The sequence below is a fragment of the Aricia agestis genome, chromosome 14 (genome assembly GCF_905147365.1).
Source record: "Aricia agestis chromosome 14, ilAriAges1.1, whole genome shotgun sequence".
Taxonomy (NCBI): domain Eukaryota; kingdom Metazoa; phylum Arthropoda; class Insecta; order Lepidoptera; family Lycaenidae; genus Aricia; species Aricia agestis.
Window position 1 is genome coordinate 8,756,486 of NC_056419.1, and position 13,178 is coordinate 8,769,663.

Consider the following 13,178-nt stretch of genomic DNA (forward strand, 5'->3'; position numbering starts at 1 on the left):
AATTACGCGACAAAAACCATTTTGTTGCTTACGCCCTTTCCATTTCTTGCTGTTCCTTTTCTTGTTTTCTATGAGAGGCCGGGCCGGCCTCTCATAGAAAACGAGCAATCCAAAACATATCCAACAGACCAACACGGTTTTTTACTTTAACGCGGCGTAAACCAACAATTTGCATTATTAGAATTTATAGGTATACCTATCCTATGTAGGTACATAGTTTTTCTAAAAGAAGTTTCGTGCTGATGGTTTTCATTATTATTTATAGATAAAGATCGACGGGATGTAAGTTAAGTGTACTGCCAAACTCCATAGGAGTTCACGACCTTAGGTATAAAAACGTATAACTAGGAATATCAGCTGATAATATCTTACAAAAGGTACTTAAAAGGGGCGTAAATTTGGCAGACGACAGCTGTTATTATACAGACGGTAAAACAATTTGACATTTCATCTATACTAATATTATAAATGCGAAAGTATCTCTGTCTGTCTGTCTGTCTGTCTCGCTTTCACGCCAAAACTACCGAACTGGTTGTAATGAAATTTTGTACACAGATAGTCTAAAGCCTGAGAAAGGACATAGGCTACTTTTTTACTGGAAAAAGGGTTGTAAGGGGGTGAAAATGCGTAAATTTGTTCAAATTAATTTAATTCGAAAAATTCATAATAGATGGCGCCGTACGTCTCCTACATCGCGGTGACGCTTGCCCAGACTTCTTTCTATACGAGGTGGTATCATCTTACATCCGAGTTTCGATTTTTTTTCGATTGATATTACTTTTTACGTTATTAAATAACTCAGTGCTTTATCTATGCAGTGACGTAACCTTAAAAATTAAACCTATCAATGATATAAATAGTTTATGGGTAAAGTTGTGTAATTATGGGCTTAAATAAGCTTTAAAATTTGGCATAAAATATAAAGTTTAATTTTAAAAAATCAAATATTATGTGCACACTGCACAGCTGTTTTGATTTAAGGGCGTACCAGGGTTTTTTAAAAGCTTTTATTTAACTTGCTCTGTATGTATGTAAGTATGTATGTTCGGGTGAAATCTTGGAACTCAATTTTGAAGTAGTTATATTTAACCGATCGAGCTGAAATTTTGCAAGCACGTTTAGTTTGGATGACAATACATGATATTGTATGTGACATCACTCTAAATCCAATATGGCCGACTATCCAATTTTCTATGCAGTTCTACAATATGGATATTAAATGAAAGGGCTTTTTGAGAGTAACTCGAAAACGAATGTAATGTCATACTACATCCAATATAACGGCTCATCCAAGATAGAGGTGTAGTTATTTTTAATGCACTTCCGCAATATGGGTATCAAATGAAAGGGCTCATTGAGATTAACTTGTAAACGAATGTAATGTCATTCTACATCCAATATGGCGTCTCATTCAAGGTAGGGGGAAATAGTTATTTTTAATGCACTTCTGCAACATGGGTATCAAATGAAAAGGCTCATTGAGAGTAACTCGGAAACGAATGTAATGTCATTCTACATCCAATATGGCGGCTCATCTAAGATAGGGGAATATAGTTATTTTTAAAGCACTTCTGCAATATGGGTATCAAACAAAAAGGCTCATTAAGAGACAATTGAAAAGTCGTGTCCTGCCGTGCCGTGTCGTATCGTAACATGACGTGACGTGTCGTGTCGTGTCGTGTCGGGCATTAGAAAATGCCTGGTTGAAACCGGTCATTTTTGTTAAGTGATATTTGATTTTTTAGTCGTAAAATTAAGTACGATTTCATAAAGACTAAAATTAAGTCAATCAGATTTTAAAAAAATCTTGAAACAAAACAAAATACAATCAAGCAGACTTAAGAAATCTAGTCAGAGAGATAAAAATCTAGTCAGAGATATAACTAAAAAACAAAAAATAAATTATAAGCAAAAAACTTTTTGAAAAAAAGCTTTTATTTAAATGCTTACTTTAAAAAGAAGAAAATAAATTTCCCCTTAAAAATTCTAACTATTAAGTTGTAACCTCAATATATTATACAATTTGCATTGTAACAAAAGCTTGTCGCGAGACTTAACAATCTGTCAATATTTAATTAAGTACTTTAATAAAATAAAAAAATATAATATCAGTTTACTCAGTTATTAGCAAATCACGCGACAAGCTTTTATTATCATGCAAATTGAATAATATATTGAGATTACAACTTAATAGTTAGAATTTTTAAGGGGAAATTTATTTTCTTGTTTTTAAAGTAAGCATTTAAATAGAAGCTTTTTTTTCAAAAAGTTTTTTGCTTATAATTTATTTTATAAAAACTTTTGACACCAATTTTGTTGACATCGCGCGCTATAAACTGAAGTCCACGCGGACGAAGTCGCGGGCAACAACTAGTATTTTATAAGGCCTACTGGCTACTACTAGTAGGTATTATTATCTAAACCTTGTATCCGGTAGGAAGTTGTTAGAACAAAATATGAGACTTAAAAAGGCAGCAAAAAACTTTATATTAAGTAAGTATACCTACTCAGAATTATCTCCACAATAATTATTATAACCTTGAATACGAGGAAAAATTAAAGTTTCTATTATGACCAAAAATTTTAATAAATATTTATTGCAAGATAAACTTCCATTCCATTTACCATTTACTTTATAGGTCCAAGAGTTCTGGTAAATTATATATTATATTATATTGTATACTTACTCTAGAGCATGTCGACTGACCTATGATCCTAGTTTTATCAAATAAATCCAGTGTCGATGGTCCAAAGTCTGAACTGGACGAATTGAGGAAAATATTTCACGCGGACCTCCGTTACGTAAATGACCTTTATACCAAGAGATCAATGATCATGCGTAATAAACTTTATCATTGTTTCCAAACATTTGATGACCGAGAAAATAATTCTTGTTATAATGCTCATATTATATACTTCCACTTTTGTCTTGCTTTTTTTAATAATCAGTTATTTGCAGAATGGGGATTGTCCATTTTTTTTTTAATTTTGCTCATTACAAAAACATTTCGAGGAATAAGGTCAGTGATCGTTTTTCTGTATATAAACGAAAAAAATACCCATTAGTTACTTATATTTTTGAACAAATACGTTTAACCTTTGTTTGACCTTCAATGGCGTTAAATTAGCAATAAATTCGACCAACATTACGTTTCGAACTTTTGGTAAGCTTCTCGTATCAGCTTTCACATAATGAGAAATTGCATTTGACGAACCAGCCATTATAAATAACATTGAAAGGAAATTTAAAACATATGCAGAGGTCAATTGGCGGCCGATGATGACGTCAGAGCGAAACTTTAAAAAATTATTGAGAAAAAACTAGCCAATGAATTTCAAAATTATTTAATTTATATTCTTAAAATACCCTATTTTAACGAAAAAAAATATAAAAAGTACATGTGATTTTTTTTGGACAATGCCCATTGTCAGAAGATGCATATTGCATAATGTGCAATGTGCATAGATAATATTTTAATTACATTTGCCAATTTTTATAACAACCATTAATTGTTACGAAGGTTGTTACAAGAAAAGTTACTTAATTCATTAGTTTGTGTTAGAACTCTACTTCATTGTCATTTAAATAATATTAAGTTTTGAAGCAATTTCTAATAAGAAATATCATTAGTAAAGTATATAGTATCTAACCTCAGTAACACATACGCTGGGGAATAGATATTATCAGTTCATAGTAACGTGCACTTTGCAATAAAGTATCAACTGAAATACATGTACGAATCAATTGACTCCAATTATTATTGTCGTACACGCTCATTACACCACAAACGAGATATATTTATTCTCTAAGGCGACAACTTTATACATGAATACGCTATAAGTATATAATATAATATCACACGCTCCTGCTCATACCGCAGGAGCGTAGCTACCGCCGTATATCATAAAATGCCTTATCATTTATCAATTATAATATACGGATTACGGAGCTCCCGAGCCACAGGGCCCCGGCCTATTTTAATTTTTTTAATTGACAAAAGTCAAGAAAGGCAAATCTTCCTGAGGGTTTGGTGAGAGCACAGAATATTTTAATTAGTACCTTATGGTGAGAGACTAAACAAAATTTTATATGGGGCCCCGCCAAGGCAAGCTACGTTTCTGGGTAAGTATACAGGGTGTAACAAAAATAAGTGATAATACTTTAGGGTCTTTACGTGTTCCTTGTAGAGAGTTCACTATGAAAGTAGCAGCGCTGAAAGACCAAAAATTTTTTTCACTTTTGTATGGGAAAACTCGTGACGCTCGGGCCCTTGGCCCTTGCCCATACAAAAGTGAAAAAAAATCGGCTTTTAGAGCTGCTACTTTCACAGTGAACTCTCTACAAGGAACACGTACACACCCTAAAGTATTATCACTTATTTTTGTTACACGATCATGTGTGACGCAAATCATGGACATTTTCAGGGATTACCCGATGCGCATTTGATCGAGTGTGTCATAAGTGTCATACTCATAACACTCACTCACAGTCTCTGAAATAAGCTGTAGGTCTACCAGAATCTGATGGCAAAAAGTGCGAAAGTAAATTGACTCTAGCAATACCGGGGTTCTTGGAATTTGGAATAAAACATTTTGATCCTTTTTTTTCCTATAGCGGCTGATTCTGTGTGTGAAACATGCAAATATATTTTTAAAATCCAATGATCAAGGATATTTTTTGAAAATCTGCTGTCAAAATTTGCTATTAGATTCTGGTAGACCTTGTAGGTATGATTTATTATTAAACTTAAAGAACACCATTAAATCTTGACGAAATTTTACAGTCCGTTTTAAATTCCCTCCGGGCTATTTCCCTCTTAAAAGGCCGGCAACGCACCTGCAGCTCTTCTGATGCTGCGAGTGTCCATGGGCGACGGAAGTTGCTTTCCATCAGGTGACCCGTTTGCTCGCTTGCCACCTTATTTCATAAAAAAAAAACATTTACTGCTTAGAAGATGTATTGATTAATTATTTCCTATATTTTTAATTGAGGAATCATAATCAAGAAAATAATATTCTCGCATATTTTATTATAATATTATCTATTGCGAGCCGCGCCGTTACACGAGTTTTTAGTTTCCTTACCTACCAGTATATTACGCTCTTGTGTAACGTAATATCGATAATATATTATAATTTATCAGATACAGGCATTAGGCACTTATCAACTGCTGAGATTTGGAAAACCATAGCTGAAGAAATATTTGTCAATTTGTAGATAAGTACGTTACTTATTGTATTCATATTATTTATGTATACAGGGTGTCACAAAACTAAGTGATAAATGATAATACTTTATGATGTGTATGTGTTCGGACTTCGGACTCATATAGAGTGCACTGTGAAAGTAGCAGCGCTGAAAGAGCAATTTTTTTTTTGTGATTTGTCTGGGCAAATTCATGACGCTGCACTGGGGCGCTTGCCTTGCTCGTAAGTTGTATTATGTACTTATATGAGGAACATATACACACCCTCAAGTATGAACTATCATCATTTTACAGATAAGTACTTAGGTAATTAAAATTAATACTGATGAGCCATTGCTAATCACTATAGTTTGTGCGTTCTAAGATGATATGGGTGACAGTTTTCATATTCCTTGCTAAGGGCTTTTTTTACAAGAGAACAAAAAAAATCAAAATGTAATAAATTATATTCCATCTACAAAAACAAATGTTTCCTATAATAATTGTAAATATATTAAATTATTGTTGTGAAAATATTTGAAAAATGTTAGATGCATGAAACGGAACTAATGTCAATAGAGATTGACTGTTGAATCGAAATCAAATCGATAAAAAAGGGCGGCCATCTTAAATCGCCGGCACCACTGAAATGTCAGTACGAAATCGATAATTTCGATTGCAATTCCTTTACGAAGTGATTCGATATTTTTAAATTATCGATTAATTTTTGTTAGGTAACTTCCCTACTATTGTCAATTATAATGTGTCACGCATATCATCATAAAACGCACAAACTATAATGACTGATTAAATTATGCAAGATTATGAAATGATGTAAGGTTTTCGACGTTTATCTAAAAACGTCATATTTTTTTGTTTTGTTCATCGTAGCAATATTATCTGGGCACAACCTTTCATTCAGTCATCATTACACGCGTAAGAAGCGCCTTCGAGGATTGCAAATTGAAGGAGTTTGAAAAAAAGATAATAATGTGATTACGAAATTGAAGCAGTAGATAGTAGCAGTAGGTGTCTTTTCCTACAGCCTGCACATATTTGAAACCATAAAAACCGGCCAAGTGCGTGTCGGGCCACGCGCAATATAGGGTTCCGTAGTACCGCTAGTTTTTATTTTTGTGTGGTTAATGAATTAGGTATATTTATAACGTGTAAAACACTACTAACATCATCTCAGTTACTTTCAAAGGAATTTGAACGAAAAGTTCCCTTATACTTCGCCGAATACATTAATATTTTTTTTAGTTGATCGACTATTACTCAATATTGTTACGGTACATGGTATACGGACACGTGGTGCGCAAGTACATACTCGAACCTTCTAAAAAGGTCCAATGTTTGTTTACGTGTTTACCCTTTATTTGTTAGCGTGTTTGAATTTAGACCTTATGACTGAGTCCATAAGGTCTAAATTAAATTCAACTTACTGCACTTATCGCAAGGACGGCAGTTTTATTGTGGCACATTCCCGAGCCTACTAGAAATTTCCCACGGTTGTTTACTTGTTTACGTGAAATCGGGAAATTTCTGGAATTCGTCTCGCCATATAAAAAGAGCCGCAAGCAGGCCCGGAATTCAGTTCGTTTCGAGCTTTCATCAAGGCGATTTCGGAGTGATCAATAGTGAGTGAACCAGTGAAACCTGCGACTTGGCTACGACCTAGGACAGTGATAGTGCTTAGTGATTGGACCTAGTGATTTGTGTTTGGACTTAGTGCTAAGTGTTGTGACCTAGTGTTTAGTGCAGTGTTAATAAAGTCTTCAAGAGAGTCACCAGGTCTTTCTCTCCAAATCCTCGAACCCTAGCACGTAACAACTGGTGTCAGAAGTGCGATTTGGAGATGCCATTGACTCCGAGAGAGGACTTCAAGGGGAGTGTCAGGACAAGGGCGCAGCGAGCTGCTGCCATTGACTCCGAGAGAGGAGTTGCGGAGGCCACACCCACTGGGGACCAAGCTCCGCCCACTGAGGGACAGGCCCCACCTACTGGCCCCGCCCACATGGCTCCGCCCACTGGCCACGCCCACCAGGATCCGCCCACTTTGGATGAAGCCACGCCCACTGGCTCCGCCCACCGGGGCACGCCCACTGGCCACGCCCCTCTGGCTCCGCCCACTTTGGGCATGGCCACGCCCACTGGCTCCGCCCACCAGGCCACGCCCACTCAGGCCACGCCCACTGGCCCCGCCCACCAGGCCCCACCCGTAGCTCCTACAGCCCCCCAAGTGGCCCTTCATTTAGAAAGTTTAATTGAATTAATGGAGCTGCAAAGGGCTGAAATCAGAGCGATTCGAGAGGCACAAGACCGTAAGCTCAGCGCGTTGCAAGAGTCACAAGAGTCACATGATCGCAAGCTCGGCGCTTTGCAAGAGTTACAAGAACGCAAGCTCGGCGCTTTGCAAGAGTTACAAGAACGCAAGCTCGGCGCTTTGCAGGAGTCACAAGAGCAACAAAAGGACCTCCAAGAAAAAGCGCTTTTGGCTATAAAGGATGTTAGTGACACGGTGACTAAGCTTCGTAAAGACGTCGACGTAATGGACGAACGCGTTACAGGGTTGGGAGTGGATGTGGAAAATGTGAAAACCGGCCTCACTGAACTACAGAAAAAAGTAGTGCGCCTGGAAACCACAGGAGTCGCGACGTGTAGTGGAAATTCTGGAGTGGCACATGGGCCAAGAGTAAAAGTGCCACCATACGACGGCACTACTTCTTGGAATGCTTATCGTCAGCAACTCCAGACTGTTGCTTCTGCCAACGGATGGAATGATGAACAACGCCTGACCGCTCTCACTGTTGCGCTCAGAGGGCAAGCTTTGTCGGTCCTAGAAGCGCATACAGGAAAAGGGTTTCAAGACCTGATGGAGGCACTTGAATCCAGATACGGGGAGCGACACCTGGAGCACGTGTTCCGTGCCCAACTGCGTGACAGAGTCCAACGCCCGGGAGAAGGACTACAACAATGGGCGTTGGAAATTGAAAAACTCGTCAAGAAGGCACACCCAGGAGCTGACGCCAAGATGGTCGACACGAATATTGTGCAAGCATTTGTCGACGGAATCAGGGACCTGGAGGTCAGAGCTGCAGTGAGGCTACGTCACCACACCTCGCTTAAGGAAGCATTGGCGCATGCTTTAGAGGTCGAGGCTGTTCGGCGTGACATACGGCAGACATGTAAGATCCGCGAGGTCTCTGAGGAAGTCAAGGAGGTTAAGGCTCCTACGAAGAGAAGTTCTGGAGCCATGTGCTACAAGTGCGGCGAGAGGGGCCATCTTCAGCTTAACTGCCCGCAGAAAGAGACCCAAATGGCAAGGATGAAAATGCTCGAGGAACGTCTGGAACAAATGGAAGAGCTGCAAAAGCAAGGGGCTTCGTTCCCTGCCCGGGATCAGGGAAACGAATAAAAGCCAGGACTAAGGGGCGAGTGCTGGCTGACACGGAGGAAGCCCCGATAACTGTAATCTCCCAAGCATGCAGCGGGAACAGTCTTGTGATTCAGGGGACTATTAACAGGACGGATTGCAAAATGACTCTAGATACAGGAGCCTCTAGAACGATAGTGAACCCAAATCTGGTAAAAGCCGCAAGAAGACACAAGAGGAGAATTAACTGTCGGCTTCTTACCGCCTCCGGTCAGCCAATACCCGTCCTGGGAGAAATGTCAGTTACGATGAATGTGGGGGAGTCCTCATACCCTCATGACGTTATCGTGGCTGAGATTATGGATGATTGCATCTTGGGTTTGGATTTCATGAAGAAGCACAACTGCAGAATTAATGTCGCTGACGGAGTTTTCAAGTGTGGTGAAGAAGAAATTTTCATCCTTGGAGGCGCCTGCGGGAAAGTTGAATGTGTAAAGAAAGTCATAATACCTGGACGTGCGGAAGCTCGGGTGCTGGTGAAACTACCGCCAGCTGGAAAGAAGAAGTTGAATAGATGCGTGTTGATCGAAGACACACCTACCAAGACATCAGCGCAAAAACTGATGACGGCGAGAACCCTTGTTAGTGGAAGCAGTAACGCTGTGGTCAGGGTTTTGAATCTTGCTGATCGCGAGATCTGCTTGAACAAAGGTGACGTCATTGGAAAGTGCGAGGAAGTTCTCTGGATGAGAAAGTGTAGTTCGATCACAGGCTCAGACTCAGCAAACACCAGCAACTATGGATTAGTGACCGAGCTACTCGATGACTGCAAGAGTAATCTGACTTATTCGCAGGGCATGAAAGCTAAGAAGTTTTTACAACGCCACGCGAATATCTTCTCCAGTCAGGAAGGCGACCTTGGAAGAACGTCGATGGTTCAGCACAGGATAGATACCGGAAGCGAGAACCCAATTCGTCAACGAGCAAGACGGATACCCATTGCAAAGGAAAAAGAAGTTGAAGGCCTTTTGGAGGACATGAGAAGGCATAAGATCATTGAACCGTCTGCAAGTCCGTGGTGCTCACCGGTTGTATTAGTGAAGAAGAAAGATGGCAGCACAAGATTTTGTGTGGACTACAGACGTCTCAATGATGTCACCAAGAAGGACAGTTATCCATTACCTCGAATTGACGACACTCTGGATACCTTGAGCGGCATGAAATGGTTCTCGACCCTGGACCTGAAATCTGGATACTGGCAGGTGGAAATTCATCCAAAAGACAAAGAGAAGACAGCTTTCTCCACCGGTAAAGGTTTATGGCAGTTTAACGTCATGCCCTTTGGATTGTGCAACGCACCTGCCACATTTGAGCGACTCATGGAGTGTGTACTGGCAGGCTTAGTTGGAGAGGCTTGCTTAGTCTACTTGGACGACGTCATCATTGTTGGCCGCGACTTCGAGGACCATTTGCGAAACTTAGAACGAGTTTTCGCCAAAATAGAGGGGGCCAAGTTAAAGTTGAATCCGAAAAAGTGTCGTTTATTCAGGAGTAAGGTGAACTATCTCGGCCATGTTATCTCCAGTGATGGAATTCAGACGGACCCGGAGAAACTAGAAGCAGTCCAAAATTGGCCAACCCCTAAGAACAAAACCGAAGTGCGGGCATTTCTCGGCCTATGCTCCTACTACAGGCGTTTTGTTAGGGGATTCTCAGAGATAGCCAAGCCATTACATCGGCTGACAGAAGATAAACGACAGTTTATTTGGGACGAGACTTCCGAAGATTCTTTTCAGAAACTAAAGAAACATCTGTGTGAAACACCAATCCTGGGGTATCCACAACCTGAAGGTCAGTTTATAGTCGACACGGACGCAAGCAACACGGCCATTGGAGGGGTGTTATCTCAAAAACAGGGTGAAAGAGAAGTTGTAATTGCATATTTCAGCAAATCTTTAGCTAAGCCAGAGAGAAACTACTGTGTGACAAGAAGAGAACTCTTGGCTGTCGTAAAGACGCTACAACATTTCAGCAAGTATCTCATTGGCAGACACTTTTTACTGCGAACTGATCACGCAGCCTTGAAGTGGCTACTACAATTCAAGAACCCAGAAGGCCAAGTAGCTCGATGGATAGAACAACTCCAGGAGTATGACTTCAAGACGGAACACCGCAGCGGAAAGTCGCATGGGAATGCCGACGCACTCTCACGAAGGCCGTGTTCAGAAGACTGCAACCATTGTGTTAAACAGGAATCTAATGAAGTGACACTAAAGTTAACGAAAACAAGTCCTTTGGGCCCATGGGAGAATGATGCTATGAGGGAGGCTCAAGAAACAGATGACGACCTTCGGCACATCATCACATGGAAGAAACGGCGTGATGAAAAACCAATCTGGAGTGAGGTAGCACCCACTGGCGCTGTCACTAAGGCGTACTGGGCGCAATGGGACAGTCTGATACTTCAAAACGGAATACTCTACCGGAAATGGGAGAAGACCAACGGCAGAGAGTTCCATCTTCAGATAGTTGTCCCAAGAACGAGAGTACCGGATGTTCTCCGTGAAATGCATGATGGCGTATCAGGAGGTCATCTAGGAGTAAAGAGGACGTTAACAAAAGTGCGAGAACGATTCTATTGGTTGCATTGTCGAGACGATGTACAGGATTGGTGCCGCAAATGCACTACTTGCGCTGCAGTGAAGGGACCACAGACAAGGAGCCGTGGGAGCCTGCGCTTGTATAACGTTGGCGCACCGTGGGAACGAATCGCAGTTGACGTAGCTGGGCCATTTCCTGTAACAGAATCAGGAAACAAGTATTTCATGGTTGTCATGGATTACTTCACCAAATGGCCCGAAGTGTTCGCCATACCAAACCAGGAAGCTACAACAGTTGCTTCTAAGCTAGTCGAAGAAGTAATATCTCGCTTTGGTGTGCCTCTAGAAATCCATTCCGATCAGGGCAGGAATTTCGAATCGCAGGTCTTCCAGGAAGTGTGCAGAATTTTGGGAATGCATAAAACGAGGACCACCGCGTACCATCCACAGTCTGATGGAATGGTTGAGAGATTTAACCAGACCCTTGAGAGGCATTTGGCGAAATTGGTAGATGACAAACAAAAGGACTGGGACAAGTATATACCGCTCTTCCTTCTGTCGTACCGTACCGCCGAGCATGAGAGCATAAAAGCTACCCCGGCGTATGTCAATTACGGTAGAGAACTGCGAGTACCAGTAGACCTCTTGACAGGAGGATCACCGGAAGAACCAAAGACCGTACCAGATTATGTCTGCGATTTAAGGGAAAAGATGCGCTATATACACGCCATGGTTCGGGAAAATGGGTTACAGTCAAGTGAGAACATGAAGACCAGATACGACCGGAAATCGAATACAAGCGGCTTCGAAGAAGGGTCACTGGTGTGGCTGCATAACCCAACTCGCCGAAAAGGCAAATCTCCAAAGTTGCAGACCAAGTGGGACGGCCCATACAAAGTGGTTACCCGATTGAACGATGTGACTTACAGGATTCAAAAGCAACCAAGAGGGACATTCAAAGTGGTACACATAGACCGTCTGGCGCGATACCATGGCAGTAACAATGATGCTCGGGACGAGCATCTCTAAGAGGGGAGTAGTGTTACGGTACATGGTATACGGACACGTGGTGCGCAAGTACATACTCGAACCTTCTAAAAAGGTCCAATGTTTGTTTACGTGTTTACCCTTTATTTGTTAGCGTGTTTGAATTTAGACCTTATGACTGAGTCCATAAGGTCTAAATTAAATTCAACTTACTGCACTTATCGCAAGGACGGCAGTTTTATTGTGGCACATTCCCGAGCCTACTAGAAATTTCCCACGGTTGTTTACTTGTTTACGTGAAATCGGGAAATTTCTGGAATTCGTCTCGCCATATAAAAAGAGCCGCAAGCAGGCCCGGAATTCAGTTCGTTTCGAGCTTTCATCAAGGCGATTTCGGAGTGATCAATAGTGAGTGAACCAGTGAAACCTGCGACTTGGCTACGACCTAGGACAGTGATAGTGCTTAGTGATTGGACCTAGTGATTTGTGTTTGGACTTAGTGCTAAGTGTTGTGACCTAGTGTTTAGTGCAGTGTTAATAAAGTCTTCAAGAGAGTCACCAGGTCTTTCTCTCCAAATCCTCGAACCCTAGCACGTAACAATATTAACTTATGAAGTCTTCTTAGGCGTGTTAGTTTTCCTTTTCAATTCAGCATATTTCCTACTCCCGTGAATTTTTTCACATTTCCAGAAGCAACCATTTAGCTGGTAGAAGGGGGAGATTTCAAACCTAATATTTTACAAACGGATCCCTAAATCGGAAAATGATCTATGAATACTCATAATATACGTGGGAGAGCCGTGCTTCGGCACGAATGGGCCGGCTCGATCGGAGAAATACCACGTTCTCACAGAAAACCGGCGTGAAACAGCGCTTGCGTTGTGTTTCGCCGAGTGAGTGAGTTTACCGGAGGCCCAATCTCCTACCCTCCCCTATTCCCTTCCCTTCCCTCCTCGATTACCCTATTCCCTCTTAAAAGGCCGGCAACGCACCTGCAGCTCTTCTGATGCTGCGAGTGACCATGGGCGA

At 41.0% G+C, this 13,178-nt stretch overlaps 1 protein-coding gene across 5 annotated transcripts in view; it reads right to left on the bottom strand.

Moving 5' to 3' along the window:
* Nucleotides 1-13,178, bottom strand: part of LOC121733501 (hexokinase type 2) — a 44,813-nt gene that overhangs the window by 4,916 nt on the left and 26,719 nt on the right. The window lies entirely within an intron of this gene.